Source organism: Primulina eburnea, chromosome 13, assembly GCF_022965805.1.
Source record: "Primulina eburnea isolate SZY01 chromosome 13, ASM2296580v1, whole genome shotgun sequence".
Classification (NCBI taxonomy): domain Eukaryota; kingdom Viridiplantae; phylum Streptophyta; class Magnoliopsida; order Lamiales; family Gesneriaceae; genus Primulina; species Primulina eburnea.
Window position 1 is genome coordinate 14,667,715 of NC_133113.1, and position 27,299 is coordinate 14,695,013.

The 27,299-nt window shown below is 40.9% G+C and overlaps 1 long non-coding RNA gene across 1 annotated transcript in view; it reads left to right on the forward strand.

Annotated features, from left to right (window-relative positions):
* The first annotated feature begins 554 nt into the window (after positions 1-554).
* The window catches only part of LOC140810755 (uncharacterized), a 70,487-nt gene continuing 43,742 nt past the window's right edge, over positions 555-27,299 (forward strand). The window contains exons 1-2 of the long non-coding RNA XR_012113290.1: positions 555-753; positions 847-944. This is a non-coding gene — a long non-coding RNA (uncharacterized lncRNA). The remainder of the gene's footprint in view (positions 754-846; positions 945-27,299) is intronic.

Consider the following 27,299-nt stretch of genomic DNA (forward strand, 5'->3'; position numbering starts at 1 on the left):
CAAGTTGAGTCCTAGATTTATTGGTCCATTCGAGATTTTGGACAGAGTTGGTGACAGAGCCTACAGATTAGCCCTACCGCCCGATATTGACAGAGTCCATAATGTGTTTCACGTTTCGATGCTCAGGAAGTATGTTGCAGATCCTTCCCATGTTCTTCGCCATGAGCCATTGGACTTGACGCCGAATTTGACGTATCAAGAGATTCCGATTCAGATTTTGGATCGCACAGTTAGAGTTCTGAGGAACAAAGAGATCGGCATTGTCAAAGTTCTTTGGAGGAACCATTTGATAGAGGAGGCTACGTGGGAACCAGAGGAGGAGATAAGAGAGAAGTATCCTGAATTGTTCGTGCCGTGACGTCAATTTCGCGGACGAAATTCCCTTAAGGGGGGGAGATTGTAATAGCCGAGCCCGGTGTACGGTACGATTTAAGTTTCGTTTGTTATTTGGGATATTTGATTAGATGTTCAGAGTTGTATTTTTGGGCTATAGTATTGTTAGTTTTATTTTCTTGAGGTATTAGTTGATGTTGGTTGTTCGTTTCAGCGTTTCGGTTTGATTTTAGTTGCTTGGGAATAGTGCTTTGTCGTGAGCACACCGCACCCGCGGTAATGTAGTGACCGCCCCCGCGGTAGAGACCGCACCCGCGCTGCTTGCGTCGCCGCACCCGCGCTGTTCGTGTTCCAGAATTTTTGTGTATGCCGTAACCATTGCGCACCCGCGGTGCTTAGAGGAGCGCACCCGCGGTGAAGGTATGGGCGAGTTATTTGGTCGATTTTGGAGTGATTGGCTATCACTTTTCCTTTTTCTTTCCTTCTCATTCTCGACTTTTCTCTCCATTTTAGGGTTTTTCACCATTTCTTTCACTCCCTATCTTCGATTCAAGCGTTTGTTTGGAATTTCGACTTGAGTTCGACGTTCTCCTTGGTGCTAGGAAGCTTGGGTAAGCTTTTGGTGCGATTCTGTTAAGGTTGTAAATTAAGAGTTGTTTAGGTTGGTTGTTTTTGTGGATTTATGGATTATTTAGCTTGTAATCTTGGATATTTAGTTGATATTAGTGTTATTTGTGGATTATTTTTTGTAGGTGGTGATCAAGAGCTAAGTTGAGGTGTTTGTTGTGGTTTGTAAGTGGAATTTCATTCCTTTTTGCTCACATGATTATATATGTATGTGTTTCAAAGAGTTTATTGTGTTATTCCCTTCCATTTGATCCATAGTATGTATTGTTATATGTATTGGAGGCATTGTATGTCTCATTATTGATTAAAGGGAATACAAAGAGATATATAGAGTTCAAAGTGATTGTTAAAACCAGAGAAGAGTTTAAATGTTTTCGGATTGATAAATACATAGTCAGAGATTGCATGCAATATTAGATGATCATCGCCTATAGGCTTATATCCCTCAGAGTTATCGGTTTATATCGATTTGGTATACGAGCACCCCAGAGCAGAGATACTATTGATATCAATCCCCAGAGCAAAAGAGAAATACCATCATATTTTTATGCTATTGCTATGTTATTGATATTCAGAGTTTACAGTTCAGAGTTGATGGTATTTATGATTTCAAAGAGATGTTTTACAGAGTTATTGTTCATTGTTATATAAGAGTTCCACTTGCTGAGATTTATTCTCATTTCAGTTATTTTCATGTGATGCAGATCAGAGTGGTGCCCCGGGACGTTGACTGTAGATTGGGGGTCATATGCATACACCGTTGGAAGGAGGATTTTGGCATGATCATAGGAATGATGTTTTGTTTTTGTTATGTCATTTAAATGATCATGTATTTATTTTGTAAAGATATTTAAACAAATGTATTTTGAAACTCCTTCCGTATATTTTGAAAAGAGAAAATTTTATTTCCGCTGCGTATTTATTTTAAAAGAGGATCGGGGTGTCACATGTAGCTTAATACACAGTAACAACATACTGAAATCTTAGCAGATACAATGTTATTTCAACATTATATGCATTTCTATGCCATATAAATCCAGGCAACAAAACATAATATAATGTTAGCATACATATAAATCATCAGTATATGAAATCACATGCTAGCAATCACATGCAGGGAAAGAAAACTCAATCTACCCCGCTCACTAACTTTTATCTCAGTGCTAAGGAACCTATACTTCAAGGACCTACAGCTCTGATACCACCTGTTGTGGGGACCCGGACGCTAATCATATTCTTAATCATCATTGGGACTAATTACTCAATTATGTAAACCAGGGTCTAAATTTTTTTTTTAAATGCGGAACGTAATGGGATCAAACTCCTATACATATCAGTATAAAAGTATAAATCTACTACAACATACAATCATTTACATATCAGGTTCAACAACTAATTATCAAGTGTTTAAACCCTAGCTCTAATCCAAGTTCGGTGCCTCCACTCTAACTCGATCTCTCCTCATCTTCTCGACCCTGAACCTGTCCCACCTGTTGTCAAGTACACATACAGACAAGACAACAGCCGGATAACCCGGTGAGAATAACTCCCAGTATAAATCAATGAAACATGCAATCATATAAACAAATATAAAGCATGTAATCAGGTATCAACAATATGTAACAAATCTGAAACATAATCAATAGCACACTGTCAACTATACTCGTAGCTACATAATTAAGACTAGACTCAATCCTAGTCTAGGGATCCCGGTTCCAGACGTCGGTCTGCATATATCGACTAACAGTAATAGAAAAGACTCCAGTTCTATCCACGCCGATATAGTATCGATTAACAGTAATAGAAAAGACTCCAGTTCTATCCACGCCGATATAGTATCGATTAACAGTAATAGAAAAGACTCCAGTTCTATCCACACCGATACAGTATCGATTAACAGTAATAGAGCAAGCCCTGATTCTATTCACATTAATATGATATCGATTACCAGTAATAGAACAAAGTCCGATTCTATCCACATCGATATAACATCGATTAACAGTAATAGAAGGAACGATGAATCTATCCACATCGATATAATATCAATCAACAGTAATAAAATAAGCTATACATCTATCCACATCGATATAATATCAACTAACAGTAATAGAAGAAGTTATCAGTCTACCCACATCGATAATCCATCATCTAATGACAGACTTTGGCACTACCGCCAATACACCATCTTATGACATCGTGCAATGTGCCCGTGGCGATCCCACCACTAACGGCACTTCTGTCATAAGATTACTCTTCTAATACCTGTAATCTATAACTCAAGAAAACAAGTATATCAATCAATCAATGAAAATATCAATGCAATAAAGTACAGTATGTGATTTAGGGAAACTCAAGTCTCAGCTGACTCAAGTCCATCTCCAAATACCACATTGACTTATACCTTTGTCTTCATAATCTGACGAAGACGAAGACTCCATTTCATGTCTGTCCATGTCAATCTGAATTCACAATATCGAATAGACTGTGTCAATATACAGCTCAGTCCAAAGCCTGTTCTGATTAATATCGAATCAAGACACAATCCAATTCATATCGACAATATCACGATATAATCACAATCAATACTGAGTCTGATCAATATCAATTCATTGATGTTTCGACGGTATGACAATACAATTTCAGTAACCCCGTCAATCCCAACATCACAGATATAATACAGAAACTCATAATCAATATCAATACCAAATTCTATATCAATTTTGTACAATCCCGCAATCCCGGTAATACAATATCAGTATAACAATTCAACAACTCCTCTGATCCCAATCTGGCTAATATCAACATATCTAGTGATACAGTACAAATCAGATATCATCCCAGTATCACAAAATCAATAATACCATGATTCTGATATCAATTCAGTATATTACAATCGAATAAACTCTGAAAATTCATAACAATTCCATACACAGTCCGTTCTTCAATCTGACTTCAGATATACGATGTCTACTGTGTCAAGAACATCATATCTAACTCCATTTCAATTTAGACAATATCATAAATTCAAAACATGTCTAAACGTAGCAAAACTTACGTCCAGTTGTAGTCTACGTTGATAGGAACTCGGTACTGAAATCAGATTTAAAATCTGACGGACGGATTTCTCGTAAATCGATTTCAGAATTTAAGAACAAAGCTTTCCCCAACCTTTTCTATTTCCTGTTGCCAAAAACTGAAGATTTGCATGTGTATATATATATATATATATATACATTCGCAACATGCAAGAAGGCACATGGCATACCCTTAGTGCAACATGTCTCGCGCATATGCGCGACAATCATCGGCGCATATGCGCGAGACACCATTCCTGGCGCGTGTGTCTCGGCACTCCCTCGCGCATATGCACGACACTCTACCGCGCATGTGCGCCGAGGGCTCTGGAGTTTCCGCGCATATGCGTGCTACTCGTCCGCGCATGTGCGCCGAGGGCTCTAGACGCTCCGCGCATGTGCGCGCTCTGAAGTCGCGCATGTGCGCGCAGGCTTCTGCCCTGCTCGCGCATGTGCGCTCCATTCCATCGCGCATGTGCGCCAACTCATTTCTTTGCACACACAATCTACACCTTTCTCATGTGTTTTGGTCCGATCCGTTCCGTCTATATTTACCGTAATTAATTAATAATCATTTCAGATTAATTCCAGATCACGGTAATCATACCCAAATCATTTCAGATTACGGTAATTAAATTCTCGGGCATTACATTGAGTATGGTATTTTTCACTGCTGTGTGCTATGTATATGTATTTGCTATTAACGGTGCAGGTGTGTTGAGTCTTTAGACACACTAGGCGTGTGTGATGCAGGTGAGCTTAATGATGAGGCGACTGAGGTGCGGAACTCTGAGTAAGCAGACCTGGTGCGGGGACACGACCCGAGGACCACATGTTTTCCGCATTACGATTTATGAGATTGAGAGGAGATGAATATTTTCATTCATTGATGATTTTAAGATTTTTATTATTTTATGTTTTCGTATGATTATGGATGAGTTTGGTTAATTTAAACTGCACAATTTTTATGGTAAGATAATTACGATTATTTTAAATGTTATTTCGAAAATGCGAACTTTTATTTTAAAAAAATATCCAGTAGAATTTGAAAAATGAGTGAGATGTTACAGTTGGTATCAGAGCCGACCTCTCTTAATACGGTGTGGTTCGGGGACGAACCAAGCGGAAGCTGGTGGGCATGTGAGGCCCGGGGCCGAAGAGGGCGGGGGGTGATCGTCGGTGCCATCAGTTGCACGGACAATGAGCGGCTCCTGGCAGGCTTCTAGGTGAAGGGACCATGAATGAACCGACCCACACGGGAATGAGAGGGATTTCGAGACTGTTCAATGTAATGGACTGTACAGTTGAAGAGGGCTTAAAAGATTTGATTTGTACTACTCATATCACGAAGGTGCATCTTCTTTTCGGTAGATCATCACATAAAAACTCCATAGTGAAGCGTGCTTGACTTGGGGCAATTTTGGGATGGGTGACCTCCTGGGAAGTTTCCTAGGGTGCATGTGAGTGAGGACATAAGCACGCTGGAAAGACTCGTCTTGGTACAGTGAGGACAGACGTCAAATCTGGGCGTTACATCAAAAATAAGAATTGTACGTGGTATCAAGTCAAGACTGAAATCAATTTCTCGAACTGAAAGCAAACTCGGAGTCTCATCTGTGGAAAATATCAGCAACTCCCATTCCACTAGTAAATCGGTCGATGGTAAGCTCGGTTTCAGTAAATGAACTGAATGCATAAGGAATTCCTCTGTTCCTTTCGATAATCATTGAGTCATAAACATTACAGATATCAAGGAAATTATAAATCTAGAATCCTTACCGTAACATTTCTATTCATCATCCCTATCCGGTCTGAATCTTATCATCTTCTGGCAAAATCTACGGTAATTATGTACTTGGTCAATATATCAATACCGATAGTGTAGTCAAAATCAGACAACCGATGTACTATATCATCTAACTCAATCTCATATCTGTCATACTGTAGCATACCATGTCTAACAGATATCACTAATACAAATTCTATCTCAAACAGAAAAAAGATCAATACTACAGCATATAATAATTCAACAACCAAAGCATATATCAATGCAATTTATTCACAGATAATTTGTATGGAATGCATTATTATCCATCAATACATATGCAAAATAACCATACAGTAAACAATTACCTGCAACTACATCATCAGGTGTGTCCTGGCCTTGTTTGTGATTGAGGAGTCGTCGGCGGTTGGAAAAAGTGAACAACCGATGATTGTCTACCAGGCGGTGCCATTGATCCAGATGGTTCTGCTCCCTGAGATATTCGGGAACCTCTCTGTGGACAAACTCTAGCAAAATGGCCTAACTGTCTGCAGATGTGGCAACTACCAAGTACTCCTTGGAATTGTTCTGTGGAATGTCTTCCTCCACAAGTTCTGCAATAAACTCCTGTATAACTCGGGCTAGAACTACTGGAGCCCGACGAACCACTCCCTAACTTCTTAAATTGTTTCTTGTGAGCTTTCAAAAAATCTTTCTTTCCCCCACTACTACTCCCACTATCAAATCTAGATGGTGATTGCAAAAATTGAGTTGGAGGTTGTGGTTTCTGGGGGGTGAGAAACATACGACATTTCTCTTTGTTGTATCAAACATGCCTCAGCTCTCTTTGCCATGTTCAAGGTGTAAGAAAAATAATGGGGTCGTTCCACATTCATCAATGCAGATATTTCAGGATTCAGTCCGCTGAACTGATCAACTATAGCTTTATAATTCCCAGCCACTTGAGGAGCAAAACGTAGTAAAGTAGAGAATTTCGCTACATATGCCTCGATATTCAACTGGCCCTGTGTCAAATTGGCAAATTCTGTACTCTTATCTTGTCGGTACGATACTGGGACAAATCTTTTATGATACTCAACTTTAAAGATTTTCTACGTAATTCTGGTACCCTGCTGTTCTAATGCTTCTTTGGTTGCGATCCACCACTTCTTTGCAACCTCGTATAACTAATGCCCAATCAATCTAACTATGCCTTCATCTGGGTAATCAAGTGAATCAAACAACACTTCAATATCATTCAGCCAACTTTCACGGTCATCAGATGTCTCAGTACCCTTCAGAATCGGCGGTTGAAATGATTGAAACCTCTTCAACATTGAGTCCATCGGAGTTTCTGACACATCCATCTGATAAACCGAAGGACGACCTGATTCTTTAATTCTTCGAGGAGGTATATCTTATTACCAAAAGAATTAGTAACCAAATACAACAAACTTGTTTCAGTCCTCTTTTGATCATCTTACTGCTAAACAAGAATCGGTTCTGATTCATTCTCAGTAATACACGTGATTAATCAAATCAGATAATCAAGTAAACATGTATTTCAAAACAGTAAAACATGCTAGCAATCAAAATCAAGGAAAGAAAACTCAATCTACCCCTATCAATAGCTCCTATCTCAATCTAAATGATCTATCGCTCTGATACCACCTGTTGTGGGGACCCAGACGCTAATCATGTTCTTAATCATCATTGGGACCATTTAATCAATTATAATAAACATGTTCTAATTTTTTTTTTTCCTTTTTAAATTATAAAATACAATATTCAATGCGGAACGTAATGGAATACATTCTAATATACATGTCATTATAACATTACAAGTTTTGTACAATAAACATCAACTCAAACTAAGGTTCAACAACTAATGTCAAGTGCTGAATCCTATCTACAACAACGTCAAAGTCCGTGGTTTCCACTCTAATCATGATCTCTCGTCATTTCCTCGACCCTGATCCTTTCCCACCTGTTGTCATGCACACATACAAACACAAAAACAGCCGGATAACTCCAGTGAGAATTACAATTCCAGTATAAATCGTGCATACATGCATTACATATAAACAGATATAACAGCATGAAACAAATAACAATAACATATATCAAAATCTGAAACATAATCAATATAAAATCATTAATCAGACTCGTGACTCCACGTCTCAGACTAGACTCAATCATAGTCTAGAGATCCCGATTTCTAGACGTTGGCATTCCTATATCGAACATCAGTAATAGAAGAAACTCCAATTCGATCCACTTCGATATAACCAAACATCCGGTGTCTTGAACTATCCTTCACAAACTTTGGAATTATCGCCAACTCACTATCTTGTAACAATGTCCAATGTGCCAGTGATGATTCCATCACTATCGGCACTTATGTCACAAGATCACTCGTCTAAAACTTGCTTCCCATAAATCAATAGAATAAGAATATCAATTCAAATCAATACACTTAATAACAATAAGTATGTGATTTAGGGAAACTCAAATAAATCATACTCGAGTCGATCTCCCGGTACCACATCGACTTATACCTTTTTCTTCTCGATCTGACGAAGTCGAAGTCTCGAAGTAAAATCTGTCCATATCAAATCTGAAATTACAATATCGAATACACTGTGTCAATGTACAACTCAATTCAAGACTTGTTCTGATCAATACGCAAATCAAGACATAATCTGATCAATATCAACGATATAATGATACAATCAATCAATACTAAATATGATCAAAATCAATCTACTGATGTTTCGACGGCATAACCATACAGTCTTGATAATCCTGTCAATCTCAACATCACAGATATAATACCACAACTCATAATCAATATCAGTAAACCCATAATCTTAACAATAACAGATCATAATCTCAACTTTGTACAATCTCGCAATACCGTCAATACAATATCAGTATATACGAATCAACAACTCATCTGATCCAAGTCTGAATATTATCAATATACCCAACAATACAATATCAACCAGATATCAAATTCAACACCTCATAATCGATAACAACACAAATCTGATATCAATTCAATCTAATCACAATCAAATCATTTCGGAAAATTCATAATAATTTCATACGGTATCTGGTCTTCGATCCGGTTTCCATTATACAATCCCTGATATCGCAAGAACAACATATATCAATCGTATATGATTCTGAAAATATCATAATTTCAAATATTATCAAAACGTAACAAAACTTACGTCTTGTTGTAGCTGTCGTCGCTAGGAACACGATAATAAATCAGATTGAAAACCAAACGGTTGGATTTCACTTAACTCACAATTTTACGTATGGATCTTGATGCTTTTCCTTTCTTCCTCGTTTCTCCCCTTTTCATTCCCGAGGAAGGAAGGATTTATATATATATATATATATATATACATACACGTTGCATTGATGAACCAAGTGTAGATTTTTCATTCTGCATGACTCGCGCATATGAGCATCCTAGTCCCGCGCATATGCACGAGACCTACTGTCTCGGTGCATTACAACTCGCGCATATGCGCGCCTCCATCCGGCGCATATGCGCCAACTTCTCTGCCATGCTCGCGCATATGCGCCCGTCCATGTTTCACATATGCGCCAACTACTCTGGACTAGCCCTTGGCTTCTCGCATAGCTCCCGCATATGCGCACACTTCTCGCGCATATGCGCGAGGTCTTATGCCACTCACGCGCTTATGCACAGATCCTCGTCGCGCATATGGGCAAGGTGTTCTCCCATCGCACATAATTCGTGTTTTCTTCCGTCTTCCCTGGTTTTATTTGTTCCGTCTATAATAACATCAATTTATTCACAAATCATTTCAGATTATGACAATCAAATTCTCGGGCCTTACAATTAGCGTCCGGGTCCCCACAGCAGGTGGTATCAGAGAAGTAGGCTCCAGAACAGTAGGTTCCTTAGACTAAGATAGAAGCTAGTGAGCTGGGTAGAATGAATTTTCTTTCCTTGCTTTTGAAATGCTAGCATGATTTAATGCTTTAATACATGTTTACCTGTTTATCTGTTTTAATTGGTAATATGTATTATTTGAGAATGAATCAGAACCGATTCTTGATCAGCAGTAAGATGATCGGAGAAGGACTGAAACAAGTTTGTTGTATTTGATTACTAATTCTTTTGGTAATCAGATATCCCTCCTCGAAGAATCCCAGAACCAGGTCATACTTCGACTAATGGATATGTCAGAAACTCCGATGGAAGCAATTTTGAAGAGGTTTCACTCATTTCAACTGCCGATTTTGAAGGGTACTGAGACGTCTGATGATTGTGAAAGTTGGCTAGATGACACAGAAATACTGTTTGATTCACTTGATTAACCAAATGAACGGAGGATTAAACTGATTGGGCACCAGTTACACGAGGTCGCGAAGAGTTGGTAGATCGCAACCAAGGAAGCCTTAGAACAGCATGGTACAGTGATTACGTGGAAAATCTTCAAAACTGAGTTTTACAAAAGATTTTTCCTAGGATCGTACCGACATGACAAGAGTACAGAATATGACAACTTGAAATAGGGCCAAATGAATATCGAAGAATATGTAGCAAAATTCTTTACTTTACAACGTTTTGCGCCTCACGTGGTTGGGAATGATGAAGCTATAACTGATCAGTTCATTAATGGATTGAATACTGAGATATCTGCATTGGTAAATGTGGAGCGACCCCATCATTTTTTTGACGCCTTGAACAGAGCAAAGGGAGCTGAGGCGAGTTTGATCCAACATCGAGGAATGTCGTATGTTGCTCAACCATCGAGACAGCAACAACCTCCAGCTCAATTATTACAATCACCGTCTAGATTTGATAGCGGTAGTAGTAGTGGTGGCAAGAAAGATTTTCTGAAAGCTCGAAAGAAATAGTTTAAGAAATTAGGGAGTAGTTCATCTAGCTCCAGTGGTTCTAGCCAGAGCTATACAAGAGTTTATTGCAGAATTTGTGGAGGAAGACATTCCACAGAGCAATGCCAAGGAGTATTTGGTAGTTGCAACATCTGCAGACAGCCGGAACATTTTGCTAGAGTATGTCCACAGAGAGGTTACCGAAGATCTCAGGGAGCATAATCATCTGGATCAGTGGCTCAGACAGATAGACGAGTATCTACCGTTCACTCCTTTCAGACACCATCAATGACTCCTCAGTCACAGCCAGGCCAAGGAGGAAGCCAAACAGGTAGCCAGTGTCACACCCCTCTCCCATGGCATTTAAATTAAGTAAATAGCATACGCGGAAGCTTTAGCATTTCAAATGGAAAGAACCATATACCATCATATCATAAGCATTTTCAACACTAATGTACATGGTCATTTACACAATATCATTCAAACCTATAATTAAAAGCCAACAGATTCAACAAAATACATGATATTTTAAACTTTCACATGTTCCCTCTACCCCAAATAAAAGAAACATGATAAAAAGTCTTTCCCCATGGCATTATATATGACTTCTCATGCCTCAAACAATCCGTATCAATCATTTTTATCACCTGCATCACATGACATTAACTGGAATGAGATAATACTCAGTAAGAAGAAAGTTGTGCATAACAATTACATATACATGGCTTGGCTTGAAACATGGCTATGGCAGTGGCAATGAAAATCGAACAATACCATCTTCAATTAACAATACATAATCAAGGCAATATAGATGGTATAACATGTCATGAATTAAAAGAAAGGAAATGATAGTTCTGTAACCTGATCCTGTCCCACCTGTTGTCATGCACACATACAAACACGAAAATAGCCGGATAACTCCGGTGAGAATTACAATTCCAGTATAAATCGTGCATACATGCGTTACATATAAACAAATATAACAGCATGAAACAAATATCAATAACATATATCAAAATCTGAAACTTAATCAATATAAAATCATTAATCAGACTCGTGACTCCACGTCTCAGACTAGAAACAATCCTAGTCTAGAGATCCCGGTTTCTAGACGTTGGCATTCCTATATCGAACATCAGTAATAGAAGAAACTCCAATTCGATCCACTTCGATATTACCAAACATCCGATGTCTTGACCTATCCGTCACAGACTTTGGCATTATCGCCAACTCACTATCTTGTAACAATGTCCAATGTGCCAGTGATGATTCCATCACTATCGGCACTTATGTCACAAGATCACTCGTCTAAAACCTGCTTCCCATAAATCAATAGAATAAGCATATCAATTCAAATCAATACGCTTAATAACAATAAGTATGTGATTTAGGGAAACTCAAGTATATCATACTCGAGTCGATCTCCCGGTACCACATCGACTTATACCTTTTTCTTCTCGATCTGACGAAGTCGAAGTCTCGAAGTCAAATCTGTTCATAACAAATCTGAAATGACAATATCGAATAGAATGTGTCAGTGTACAACTCAATTCAAGACTTGTTCTGATCAATACGCAAATCAAGACATAATCTGATCAATATCAACGATATAATGATACAATCTCAATCAATACTAAATCTGATCAAAATCAATCTACTGATGTTTCGACAGCATAACCATACAGTCTTGATAATCCTGTCAATCTCAACATCACAGATATAATACCACAACTCATAATCAATATCAGTAAACCCATAATCTTAACAATAACAGATCATAATCTCAACTTTGTACAATCTCGCAATACCGGCAATACAATATCAGTATATACGAATCAACAACTCATCTGATCCAAGTCTGAATAATATCAATATACCCAACAATACAATATCAACCAGATATCAATCCCAACACCTCATAATCGATACCAACACAAATCTGATATCAATTCAATCTAATCAAAATCAAATCATTTCGGAAAATTCATAATAATTTCATACGGTATCTGGTCTTAGATCCGGTTTCCATTATACAATCCTTGATATCGCAAGAACAACATATATCAATCGTATCTGATTCTGACAATATCATAATTTCAAATCATATCAAAACGTAACAAAACTTACGTCCTGTTGTAGCTGTCGTCGCTAGGAACACGATAATAAATCAGATTGAAGACCAGACGGTTGGATTTCACTTAACTCACAATTTTACGTACGGATCTTGATGCTTTTCCTTTCTTCCTCGTTTCTCCCCTTTTCATTCCCGAGGAATGAAGGATTTATATATATATATATATACATACGCGTTGCATTGATGAACCAAGTGGAGATTTTTCATTCTGCATGACTCGCGCATATGAGCATCCTAGTCCCGCGCATATTCGCGAGACCTACTGTCTCGGTGCATTATAACTCGCGCATATGCGCGCCTCCATCCGGCGCATATGCCCCAACTTCTCTGCCATGCTCGCGAATATGCGCCCGTCCATGTTGCACATATGCACCAACTACTCTGGACTTGCCCTTGGCTTCTCGTATAGCTCCCGCATATGCGCACACTTCTCGCTCATATGCGCGAGGTCTTCTGCCACTCACGCGCTTATGCGCAGATCCTCGTCGCGCATATGGGCAAGGTGTTCTGCCATCGCACATAATTCGTGTTTTCTTCCGTCTTCCCTGGTTTAATCTGTTCCGTCTATAATAACATCAATTTATTCACAAATCATTTCAGATTATGACAATAAAATTCTCGGGCCTTACAATTAGCTTCCGGGTCCCCACAGCAGGTGGTATCAGAGCAGTAGTGTAAGGCACGAGAATTATCAACTGGCATTGATGTTAGACTTGTAAAGGTAAGAATGCATGACATTTAAATCAGAATTGTGAAGCTAGGCCGAAGCCACACCGCACCCGCGGTACAGGAAGGACCGCACCCGCGGTGCATTGACAGAAAATTGGTGGATTTGTGCGGAGCAAGACCGCACCCGCGGTGCGAGCAAAACCGCACCCGCGGTGGTGAGACCGCACCCGCGGTCATGCAGTGACCGCACCCGCGGTCTAGGTGCTGCACTTTTAGATGAACTCGCCGTGAGCCCAGCGCACCCGCGCTCTTGAGCAACCGCACCCGCGGTGTTGCATGCGAAAATGCCACCTTCGAATTTTACGTTGACACATGGCATGTTATATATAAACTTTACAATGACACTTCATTCTCCTTTATTCAGCATGCAAGAAACGAGAGCAAGCTTAGTTTCCTCAAGAGTCTTCATAGTTTAGAAATTAGATTGTGCAAGATTTAAAGATCCGATTTTGATTCCGAGCCAAGATTTGTGATCCTTGCAACAAGAGCTAGCTAGGAATGTAAGTATTGTTCATTTCCAGCATGTTTCGAAATATATGTGTTGGAGAAGTCATGATTTTATTGAAGGAATGTGTTCTTGATAGGGTGCACATTATAGAAATGCAATCTGTAATGCCCGAAACTTAATCATTATAATCAGACGTTGATTAATTGTCATGATTGAACTCAAAGGAACCGATATGACAAGGCCGAGCGTCGTTGCAATTGTTAGCCAATTATTTGGGCAGAATCCTTGGCGCTCGAGCGGTAGAAAAGCACCGCCCGAGCGCCAAGGCATCGCAAGTTATTGTCCGGGCAGAAAGTGTGGCGCCCGGGCGGTAGTTTTTGACCGCCCGAGCGCCAATGGGGAACCTCGGAGACAGAACTCCTCGCGCCCGGGCGGCAGATGTTTACCGCCCGAGCGCCGAGATCACGCCCGGGCGGAATTTTATTACCGCCCGAGCGCCAGCCGGCATTTGAAAAGGGTGACGAGTTTCATAAGGCATGCAACGTAGGATATATATATGTTTATATAGAAGTTCTTCTTCAGAAATGATAAGGAAGAACGAGAAAAGAAGCACGAGAATTCCTCCAGAAATCCTTACGCCTTTTGTGGAAAATCCGCCCGTCTGATTTTAAATCCGACTTCAGTACCGTGTTCTTATCAACACAGACTACAATTGGACGTAAGTTTATTACGTTTTGACATGTTTTGGAATTATGATGGTGTTAGAATTGAATACACGTCATATATGTTATTCTTGACATGTTAGATAGCGTAGAATCGAAGTCAGATCGAGAAACAGATTGTGTATACAATTGTTATGATTTTTAGAGTCGATTGGACCGAGATTTCATATCAGAATTGTATTATCGTTCAGAGTTTGAGTTGTATCGATATTGATTATGAATTCTGATATTATATCTGTGATGTTGAGATTGACGGGGTTACAAGACTGTATTATTATACCGTTAAAACATCAGTGACTCAGATTGTTCAGATTCAGTTATGATTTAGATTTCATTGTGATATTCGTTGATATGAATCAGATTGTATCTTGTTCAGATATTGATCAGATTATATACAGAGTCGAGTATTGATCAGAACAGATTGTGTATTGAGTTATTCATTGATACAGTGTATTCGATATTGTCATTTCAGATTTGATATGGACAGATTCGAGACATCGTCTTCGTCAGATCAGGAAGACAAAGGTATAATTCATGTGATATTCGGGAAGCTACAACTCAAATCAGATTTTATTTGAGTTTCCCAATAAAATCACATACTAGACTGTTATTCATAATTTGATATGTTTATGCTTTGATTTTAGCATTGTATTCAAATGTATAAGATTATTGCCATATTCAGATATGAATATGATTATGCTTTGTTTACAGATGATTTATACATTGCATGTTAAGATGATTATGCTTTGCTTACAGATTGTTATTCATTGCATTTAAGCTAGGAAAGTCTTGACAGTCATTGTCAGACTTCTAGACTTTCGGTGTATCTCAACTTAGGAGTAGCCATTACTCCTATTGCCAGTCGTCGATACAGCTCGGACCGAAGTCTAGGAATAAGACGTACAGTCACCCCGAGTGGTTGGGTAGGTGACAGCCAGTGACGTCTTATTCACCCCGGGATCCCTAGAGTTATAGTTGAGTCAAGTCTAGACATGATTTGAGTAGAACAGCATGCGTAGATGAAGGGGGTTCATAGACTATGAAACCCATTGTTATTGCTTTCAGTTATGACAGCACGTTTCATGATTTAGATTGTTTATATGCATGTTTATCTGAGTTGAGTTGCATGTTTAGTTAGATTAGATTTCATAGATGGTGAAATCTATTACTATTGTTTTAATGTATTCATGACGGCATGTTTCATGAATTATTATGTGTATATGCATGTTTACCATGTTTTATACTGTGATTTATTCTCACCGGAGTTATCCGGCTGTTGTCTTGTTTTGTATGTGTGCATGACAACAGGTGGGGCTAGATTAGGGTCGAGATGACGATGAGAGAAGACGAGTTAGCGTGGTGATTCCGGACTTGTAGCAGACTTGGTTTATTACCTGAATTTAGTAATTGAACCTTAGACTTAGGTTGTACAGTATTGTACTTTTCTACTGAACTGTAGTTTTTATACAGAGATGTATATTGTTTAGATTTCATTACCTTCCGCAGTTACCTTTTAAAAAGAAAAATTTTTAGACCCTGTTTATCAGAACTGATAATTAAATCCCAATAATGAGTAAGAAGATGATTAGCGTCCGGGTCCCCACACAATCGGATTGATTTTCGGTTATCGTATGCCATTATTTCGAAATTCCAGCATATGTGTATGATGGTGTACCGATTTTGAAGTGATAATGAGATTGTTGTGATGTTGATGAGATTATGATATTGTTATATGTTGAGATTGAGTTACCGGTATCAAAGAAATACGCCGTTATGCCGTCTATTGTTACCGAGATGGAGTATGATTAAGTATTGACTTGTGCAAGATTTTGATATGAGTTATGTCTTGATAGAGTGCATTGTTACATTGTCATTTCAGACTAGATTTGACAGAGTGGCAGCTGATTCGAGAGTGTGACAGATTGTTCGACAAGAAAGGTATAATTCATGTGGTCACGGGATTGCACAACTCGATTCGGATTTGATACAAGTTTCCCTAAATCACATACTAGATTGTTATTACAATTGATTATGTAATGTTTTATTTATTGATTTATATTCGAGTCCTGAGATAGGAGATATTGGCAGATTGGCCAAAACTAGACGTTTCGGTGTATCGACTCATAGGAGCAGATTTGCTCTATGTGTAGATCCTCGATACAGAGTTGACCGAAGTCTAGGAATAAGACGTACCGTCGCCCCGAGTGGTTGGGTAGGTGACAGACCGTCTTATTCACACCGGGATCCCTAGAATAGAAATGAGTCGAGTCAAGATTTAAATGTCGAATACAGATTTGTATTCTTCTACATGTTTAGATTTTCATTCATGTTACTTGATATATGCTATTCTTTTGTACATGATTATTACATTGCATGCATCCATGTTTTATACTGGGATATGTTTCTCACCGGAGTTATCCGACTGTTGTCGTGTCTGTATGTGTGCATGGCAACAGGTGGGGGCAGGATCTGGGTCTCGAGCTAGATGAGAGATTGATGATAGTGTGGAGATCTCGGGCGTTGAAGACTTCTAGTGTTTTCTTATCAGACTTGTGCTACTTGTGTTTGTAGTTGGTATTTAAACACTAGTGTATGGTTGTACTGAACAGACTTGTATGTACATTATATTGTTTAATTAATATAAAGACATGTTATGCTTTGATTACACATTTGAATTAATGTTAAAAGCAAAATTTTGACCCACATCCCACATTTTCGAGCAAAGATCCAATAAATCCCAAAATAATTGAGTTAGATCCCGGGTCCCCACAACAGGTGGTATCAGAGCAGTAGGTTCTGTAGAGTGAGATAGAATAGAATGAGCGGGGTAGATCGAGTCATATTCCTTGCTTTTGACGTGATAGCATGATTTACTGCTTTCCCTATTGTATGTGGTTGTATTATCTGAATTGATTTACAGCATATATGTGGGGACCCGGGTTCTAACTCAATTCTATCTGGGATTAAATGGATCATTAATAAAATGTGGGTCAATTTTTCGCTTTCTAACATTAAATCGAATGTTAACATAAAGCGTTTCATTTTTATTTAAAACAAACATAAATCAACAACTATTACATGACATGATCTAGTAGCCTTACTTGTTATACATGTTACAATAACAACATAACATCTCTAGTATCAACATAAAACTACTAGTACAACATAAGAAGTCTTCTGCTACACCCGGCATCTCCACGCTATCAACTCTCTCTTCCTCGTCGTGACCCTGATCCTGCCCCACCTGTTGCCATGCACACATACAGACACGACAACAGCCGGATAACTCCGGTGAGAACAAATCCCAGTATAAAACATGGATGCATGCAATGTAATAATCATGTACAAAGCATAGCATATATATCAAGTAACATGAATGTAAATCTAAACATGTAGAAGAATACAAATCTGTATTCAACATTTAAATCTTGACTCGACTCATTTCTAATCTAGGGATCCCGGTGTGAATAAGACGGTCTGTCACCTACCCAACCACTCGGGGCAACGGTACGTCTTATTCCTAGACTTCGGTCAATCTCTGTATCGAGGGTCTACACATATAGCAAATCTGCTCCTATGCGACGATACACCGAAACGTCTAGTTTTGGCAACTCTGCCAATCTCTCCTATCTCAGGACTCGAATATAAATCAATAAACAAGACATTACATAATCAATGTAATAACAATCTAGTATGTGATTTAGGGAAACTCGTATCAAATCTGAATCGAGTTGTGCAATCCCAAGACCACATGAATTATACCTTTCTTTCCGAATCGTCGGTGTCTTCGTCGAAGTCTCGAGTTCACAATAGCCAACACAAATCTGAAATGGCATAGTCGAGGTGCACTCTATCAATATACATCTCAAACAACTCAATAAACATAGCTGAAATCGGTTTCAATATACTTTGACGGCGTAACGGCGTAATTCTCGGTACCGGTCAACTCAATCTCAACAAAACAATATATACAATAACCACAACTCATAATATTCATAATATACTCATCAAACACAATATAACATGCTCAATTCTTCCAATCAATATCGATATACATGCTGGAAATTCGAACTTATAGCATATGCTATCTGAAAATCAATCCGACAACGTTTCTACGCTGCTCATACTATCAAGAACGCATTTCTCAACTCAAACATAATTTTCCCAACATATGAATTTCGAATCATGCTGGAATTATATAAAACTTACATCCTTTCGTAGCCAACGATGCAAGGATCACAAATCTTAACTCGAAATATAAATCGGATGGCTAAATCATGCAAACTCTCAAGTTGAAGATCAAAAGAATGAAAGCTCCTCCCTCCAAGCTCTCCCGGTTCCTACTTGCTGATCAGATGAAAAAAATGAGGTGTCATGCAAGCTTATATACTCCAAGCCATGTGTCAACACTAAATTCAAAGGTTGCAATCTATCATGCAGACCGCGGGTGCGGCAACTCAAGAGCGCGGGTGAGCTATGCTCACGGCGAATTCATCAAAAATTGCAACACGATGACCGCGGGTGCGGTCCTTACATGACCGCGGGTGCGGTCGCGCTAACACCGCGGGTGCGGTGTCTGTTCGCAAAATTCCACTAATTTCTGTCACCTACACCGCAGGGGCGGTAGTCTTAGCACCGCGGGGGCGGTGTGGCTTCGGCCATGCCTTCAAAAATCTCATTTAAATGTCATGTATTCTTACCTCTATGAGTCTAGCATCAATGGAAACTGATGCTTCTCGAGCCTTACATTTCTCCCCCTCTTAGACAAGAGTTCCTCCTCGAACTCATAAGCAAATAACCATGCCAGTATATACAAATCTGTAAAGTTAAAACGGGAAGAAAGACTTACATCAAAGGAATAGCTCGGGATGCCTCTGTCTCATCTCAGATTCTGTCTCCCAAGTTGCTTCCTCGATGCCATGGCGACTCCACTGAACCTTCACAAGCGGAATGGTCTTGGTTCTAAGCTTCTTTTCCTTCCGATCCAGAATCTATATCGGCTGCTCAACGTAGCTCAAAGTCTGGTCTAACTCTGCTTCGTCAGGCTGAATGACATGAGACTCATCTGGCATATATCTGCGCAGCATCGATACATGAAAAACGTCATGTATACCAGATAATGAAGGAGGAAGAGCAAGTCTGTAAGCTCGATCGCCAATCTTCTCAAGGATCTCGTACGGACCGACGTATCTAGGAGACAACTTTCCTCGCTTGCCACATCTGACAACTCCTCTGAAAGGTGAAATCTTCAGAAATACTCTGTCTCCTTGTTCAAATACTAACGGTATGCGTCTGATATTGGCGTATTTCGCTTGCCTATCCTGTGCTATCTTCATTCTCTTCTGAATGATCTTCACTTTCTCGGTCATCTCACGAATCATATCAGGCCCCAACTCTGGTACCTCAGATATATCATCCCAGTACAATGGAGATCTGCACTTCTTTCCGTATAAAGCTTCGAACGGTGCCATCTTTATGCTCGTCTGATAGCTGTTGTTGTATGAAAACTCATACAACGGCAATGAATCTTGCCAACTAGTACCAAAGTCTAGTACTACAGCTCTCAGCATATCCTCTAAAGTCTGGATAGTCCGCTCTGACTGTCCGTCTGTCTGGGGATGATAAGCAGTGCTCAGGTGTAAAGTCGTACCCAAAGCCTGCTGCAAGCTGTGCCAAAAGTGAGAAGTGAATCGTGGATCACGATCTGATACGATCGACTTCGGCACACCATGCAATCTGACGACCTCTCTGACATATAACTCTGCCATCTGATCGTGACGATAGGTCATTCTGTACGGAATAAAGCAAGCTGATTTAGTCAGTCTGTCAATGATGACCCAAATCGAATCACAGCCCCGGGACGATCGAGGTAACTTCGTCACAAAGTCCATGGAAATGTGGTCCCATTTCCATTCAGGAACAGACAAACTCTGAAGTAAACCTCCGGGCTTCTTCCGCTCTGCCTTCACCTGTTGGCAATTCAGACATCTAGACACAAATTCTGCAATATCTGTCTTCATCTGCTTCCACCAGAATTGCGTCTTCAAGTCATTGTACATCTTTCTGCCTCCAGGATGAATGCTGAACCGGCTACAGTGTGCCTCTGACATAATCTGTCGTCTCAAATCGGAAACATCTGGCACTACTAAGCGGTTATTCACATACAGAACAGAATCTCTAACCTGATACTCTGATATATGACCAGCTCTGACCATATCAATCGATCTCTGAATGCTCGGATCAGTCCTATGTGCTTCTTTGATCCTCAAAATCAAGTCTGGCTCAATCTGAATCGCAGCAAGTTGCAACGGTCTACTATCTATATCAAATGTCAATCTGGACAAGCAACAATCTTCTACTAAGTTCGATACACCTACAGTCGATAAGGAAAGAGCACATACCTTTCGACTCAAGGCGTCTGCCGCTGCATTCGACTTCCCTGGATGGTACTTGATCTCGCAATCAAAATCTTTTAGCAGATCAAGCCATCGTCGCTGCCTCATGTTCAACTCTGACTGAGAAAAGAGATACTTCAAGCTCTTATGATCAGAATAGATTTCGAATTTCTCGCCATACAGATAATGACGCCAAATCTTCAAGGCAAAGACAATCGCCGCCAATTCAAGGTCATGAATCGGATAGCGGGTCTCGTGTGGCTTCAACTGTCTAGAGGCGTACGCTATCACATGTCCACGCTGCATAAGAACACATCCCAACCCTCTGTGAGATGCGTCACAATATACAACGAACTCACCTGTACCTGAAGGAATCGTCAAGACAGGCGCACTAGTCAGCCTCTTCTTCAACTCTATAAAACTGGCTTCACAGTCCTCGGACCAGACAAATGGCATATTCTTCTGGGTCAACTGTGTGATAGGCTTCGCTATACTGGAGAAGTCTCGAATAAAACGTCGATAATAACCGGCTAGACCCATGAAACTGCGTATCTCTGGCACAGAAGTCGGTCTCGGCCAACTGATCACAGCCTCAACCTTACTCGGATCTACGGCAATACCCTCACCAGATATAATATGCCCTAAGAAGACAACCTGTCGCAGCCAGAATTCGCACTTGGACAGTTTGGCATACAACTGCTCCTGTCGCAGAGTCTTCAGCACGATTCTCAGATGATCTGCATGCTCAGTCAAACTCTTCGAATACACCAAAATGTCATCAATAAACACAATCACAAAGTCATCTAAATATCTCTGAAAAATACGGTTCATCAAACTCATAAAAACCGCTGGCGCATTCGTCAAACCGAAAGGCATAACAACAAACTCGTAGTGTCCATACCTGGTTCGGAATGCAGTCTTCGGAATATCAACGTCTCTAACTCGGAGCTGATGATACCCTGATCTCAAATCGATCTTCGAGTATACCGAAGATCCCTGTAACTGATCAAATAAGTCGTCGATGCGCGGCAAAGGATACTTGTTCTTCACTGTTGCCTTGTTCAACTGCCTATAATCAATGCACAGTCGCATCGAACCATCTTTCTTTCGAACGAAAAGCACCGGAGCACCCCAAGGAGATACACTGGGTCTGATATATCCCTTGGACAGAAGATCCTCCAACTGTGCTTTCAACTCTTTCAGCTCTATCGGCGCCATCCTATACGGAGCTCTCAAAATAGGAACAGAACCGGGCATAAGATCTATGCTGAAATCAACCTCTCGAACCGGAGGCAACCCTGGAATCTCGTCAGGAAAAACATCTGCAAACTCGCAAACCACTGGCAGATCTGCCAATGCTGGGCTCGACTTCAGTAGATCTACTGAATATACGAGAAAGCCCTCTGCTCCTCTCTGAAGCAATCTACTCATAGTCAGAGCAGATACTAAGGGAATCCGAGATCTGGAACCCTTGCCGTAGAATTTCCACTCGTCTGTCATTTCGGGTCTGAATCTGACAATCTTGTGGAAACAATCTACCGTGGCCCTGTACTTGGTCAACATGTCTATGCCAACAATACAATCAAAATCAGCCAAACCAAGTACTACACAATCAAGATCAATCTCATGCCCCTCAAACTGAAGCATACAGTGTCTAACAGTAGTCACAGATATTAAAACCACTTCCCAACGGAGAAGCTATAGACACTACTGTAGACATCGACTCAACAGGCAATGCATGTCTCAATGCAAAATGTTCAGAGATGAATGTATGAGATGCACCTGTGTCAATCAACACATATGCAGGATAACCGCAAAGAAAACAGCTACCTGCAATGACGTCATCTGGCGCCTCCTGCGCCTGCTCCTCTGTCAGGGAAAAAACACGTGCCTGCTGTCTGGGAGGCTGACTCACGGTCTGACTACCTCCTGGTCTCTGCTGGGTATGTGTAGAGGGTGGCTGAAAGGAGTGTACAGAAGATGCCTGTCTCTCCATCTGTGGCGCTGGTGCAGACGATCCTGCACTCTGAAATCGCTGGGAACTCCTCTGTGGGCACACTCTGGCGAAATGCCCCTGCTGTCTGCAGATGTTGCAGCGTCCCAGAACTCCTTGACACTGCTCCGTGGCATGTCGCCCTCCGCACGAACCACAGTATACGCCACTGGAATCTGAACCCTGACCTCTCTGTCGAGATCCACTCGAACTCGATGAACTGCTCCCAGATTTCTTAAACTGTTTGTCCTTGGCCTTCAGAAATTCCTTCTTGCCACTACCACTAGCTCCACTGTCAAAACGAGGAGGAGGTGGTGGAAACTGAACGGTAGAAGGCTGTGGCGGTCTCTGCCCCTGAACACCGTAGGAAGCTCCTCGCTGCCTGATCAAGCCAGCCTCTGCTCCCTTTGCTCGGTTCAGTGCCTCTGAAAAAGTATTAGGCCGTCCCGTGTTCACCAAAGTAAAAACATCCGGATTCAATCCGTTGATGAACTGATCAGCCACTGCCTCGTCGTTCCCGGCCACATGCGGTGCAAATCGTAGCAAAGCAGAAAATTTAGCAACATACTCCTCAATGTTCCACTGTCCTTGCCTCAGATTCGCAAATTCAGCCCCTTTATCTTTCCGGTAGGAGACGGGGAAAAAGCGCTGGTAGAACTCATCCTTGAAAACTTTCCTGGTAATGTCAATGCCTCGGTGCTCCAAGGCTCTCTTCGTCGTCAACCACCAGCTCTTGGCAACATCCTGCAGCTGATGCCCTATCAGTTTCACCCGTCGCTCATCAGTATATGCCAACGACTCGAACAACATCTCGATATCATCAAGCCAGCTCTCGCACTCTACTGCACTCTCTGTGCCCTTCAGGGTAGGCGGATGAAAAGACTGAAATCTCTTCAATAAGGTCTCCATCGGCGTAGCGGTAACATCCATCTGTGCACCGGACGTGCTACCCTGCTCTGGCTGTGGCACTCGTCTAGGCGGCATAAATCTGATCATAAAACTGATTAGTACACAACCAATATCATCTGTCTCAGCCCTCCTCTGATCATATACCTCTGATCGAGAATCGGTTCTGATTCAGGCTTGAAATGCTGTAAATCAATTCAGATATACAACAATATATATTAGGGAAAACAATAAAGCATGCTAGCATCTCAAAAGCAAGGAAGATGACTCGATCTACCCCGCTCTTTCTATTCTATCTCAGTCTACAGAACCTACGGCTCTGATACCACCTGTTGTGGGGACCCGGGTTCTAACTCAATTCTATCTGGGATTAAATGGATCATTAATAAAATGTGGGTCAATTTTTCGCTTTTTAACATTAAATCGAATGTTAACATAAAGCGTTTCATTTTTATTTAAAACAAACATAAATCAACAACTATTACATGACATGATCTAGTAGCCTTACTTGTTATACATGTTACAATAACAACATAACATCTCTAGTATCAACATAAAACTACTAGTACAACATAAGAAGTCTTCTGCTACACCCGGCATCTCCACGCTATCAACTCTCTCTTCCTCGTCGTGACCCTGATCCTGCCCCACCTGTTTCCATGCACACATACAGACACGACAACAGCCGGATAACTCCGGTGAGAACAAATCCCAGTATAAAACATGGATGCATGCAATGTAATAATCATGTACAAAGCATAGCATATATATCAAGTAACATGAATGTAAATCTAAACATGTAGAAGAATACAAATCTGTATTCAACATTTAAATCTTGACTCGACTCATTTCTAATCTAGGGATCCCGGTGTGAATAAGACGGTCTGTCACCTACCCAACCACTCGGGGCAACGGTACGTCTTATTCCTAGACTTCGGTCAATCTCTGTATCGAGGGTCTACACATATAGCAAATCTGCTCCTATGCGACGATACACCGAAACGTCTAGTTTTGGCAACTCTGCCAATCTCTCCTATCTCAGGACTCGAATATAAATCAATAAACAAGACATTACATAATCAATGTAATAACAATCTAGTATGTGATTTAGGGAAACTCGTATCAAATCTGAATCGAGTTGTGCAATCCCAAGACCACATGAATTATACCTTTCTTGCCGAATCGTCGGTGTCTTCGTCGAAGTCTCGAGTTCACAATAGCCAACACAAATCTGAAATGGCATAGTCGAGGTGCACTCTATCAATATACATCTCAAACAACTCAATAAACATAGCTGAAATCGGTTTCAATATACTTTGACGGCGTAACGGCGTAATTCTCGGTACCGGTCAACTCAATCTCAACAAAACAATATATACAATAACCACAACTCATAATCTTCATAATATACTCATCAAACACAATATAACATGCTCAATTCTTCCAATCAATATCGATATACATGCTGGAAATTCGAACTTATAGCATATGGTATCTGAAAATCAATCCGACAACGTTTCTACGCTGCTCATACTATCAAGAACGCATTTCTCAACTCAAACATAATTTTCCCAACATATGAATTTCGAATCATGCTGGAATTATATAAAACTTACATCCTTTCGTAGCCAACGATGCAAGGATCACAAATCTTAACTCGAAATATAAATCGGATGGCTAAATCATGCAAACTCTCAAGTTGAAGATCAAAAGAATGAAAGCTCCTCCCTCCAAGCTCTCCCGGTTCCTACTTGCTGATCAGATGAAAAAAATGAGGTGTCATGCAAGCTTATATACTCCAAGCCATGTGTCAACACTAAATTTAAAGGTGGCAATCTATCATGCAGACCGCGGGTGCGGCAACTCAAGAGCGCGGGTGCGCTATGCTCACGGCGAATTCATCAAAAATTGCAACACGATGACCGCGGGGGCGGTCCTTACATGACCGCGGGTGCGGTCTCACACCGCGGGTGCGGTCGCGCTAACACCGCGGGTGCGGTGTCTGTTCGCAAAATTCCACTAATTTCTGTCACCTACACCGCGGGGGCGGTAGTCTTAGCACCACGGGGGCGGTGTGGCTTCGGCCATGCCTTCAAAAATCTCATTTAAATGTCATGTATTCTTACCTCTATGAGTCTAGCATCAATGGAAACTGATACTTCTCGAGCCTTACAATATACTTGTCAAGCCTGAATCAGAACCGATTCTCGATCAGAGTCTATGATCAGAGGAGGGCTGAGACAGATGATATTGATTGACTACTAATCAGTTTGATAATCAGATTTATGCCGCCTAGACGTATACCACAGCCAGAGCAGGGTAGCACATCAGGTGCACAGATGGATGTTACCGCTACGCCAATGGAGACCTTACTGAAGAGATTTCAGTCTTTCCATCCGCCTACCCTGAAGGGCACAGAGAGTGCAGTAGAGGCGAGAGCTGGCTTGATGATATAGAGATGTTGTTTGAGTCTTTGGCATATACTGATGAGCGACGTGTGAAGTTGATAGGGCATCAGATGCAAGAGGTTGCCAAGAGCTGGTGGTTGACTACGAAGAGAGCCTTGGAGCACCGAGGCATTGATATCACGTGGAAAGTCTTCAAGGATGAGTTCTATCAGCGTTTCTTCCCCGTCTCCTACCGAAAAGATAAAGGAGCTGAATTTGCGAATTTGAGGCAGGGACAGTGGAACATCGAGGAGTATGTTGCTAAATTTTCTGCATTGCTACGATTTGCACCTCATGTGGCAGGGAACGACGAGGCAGTGGCCGATCAGTTCATCAACGGGTTGAATCCAGATGTATTTACTTTGGTGAACACGGGACGGCCTAATACTTTTTCAGAGGCACTGAACAGAGCTAAGGGAGCAGAGGCTGGCTTGATCAGGCAGCGAGGCGTTTCTTACGGTGTTCAGGGGCAGAGACAGCCACAGCCTACCGCTGTTCAGTTTCCACCACCTCCTCCTCGTTTTGATAGTGGAGCTAGTGGTAGTGGCAAGAAGGAATTTCTGAAGGCTAAAGGCAAGCAGTTTAAAAAATCCGGGAGTAGTTCATCGAGTTCGAGTGGATCTCGACAGAGAGGTCAGGGTTCAGATTACAGTGGCGTGTATTGCAGTTCGTGCGGAGGGCGACATGCCACAGAGCAGTGTCAAGGAGTTATGGGACATGCAACATCTGTAGGCAACAGGGACACTTTGCCAGAGTTTGTCCCCAGAGAGGTGCACAACGATTCCAGAGTACAGGGTCATCAGCACCAGTGCCACTGTGACACCCTGACCCGATACAATTAA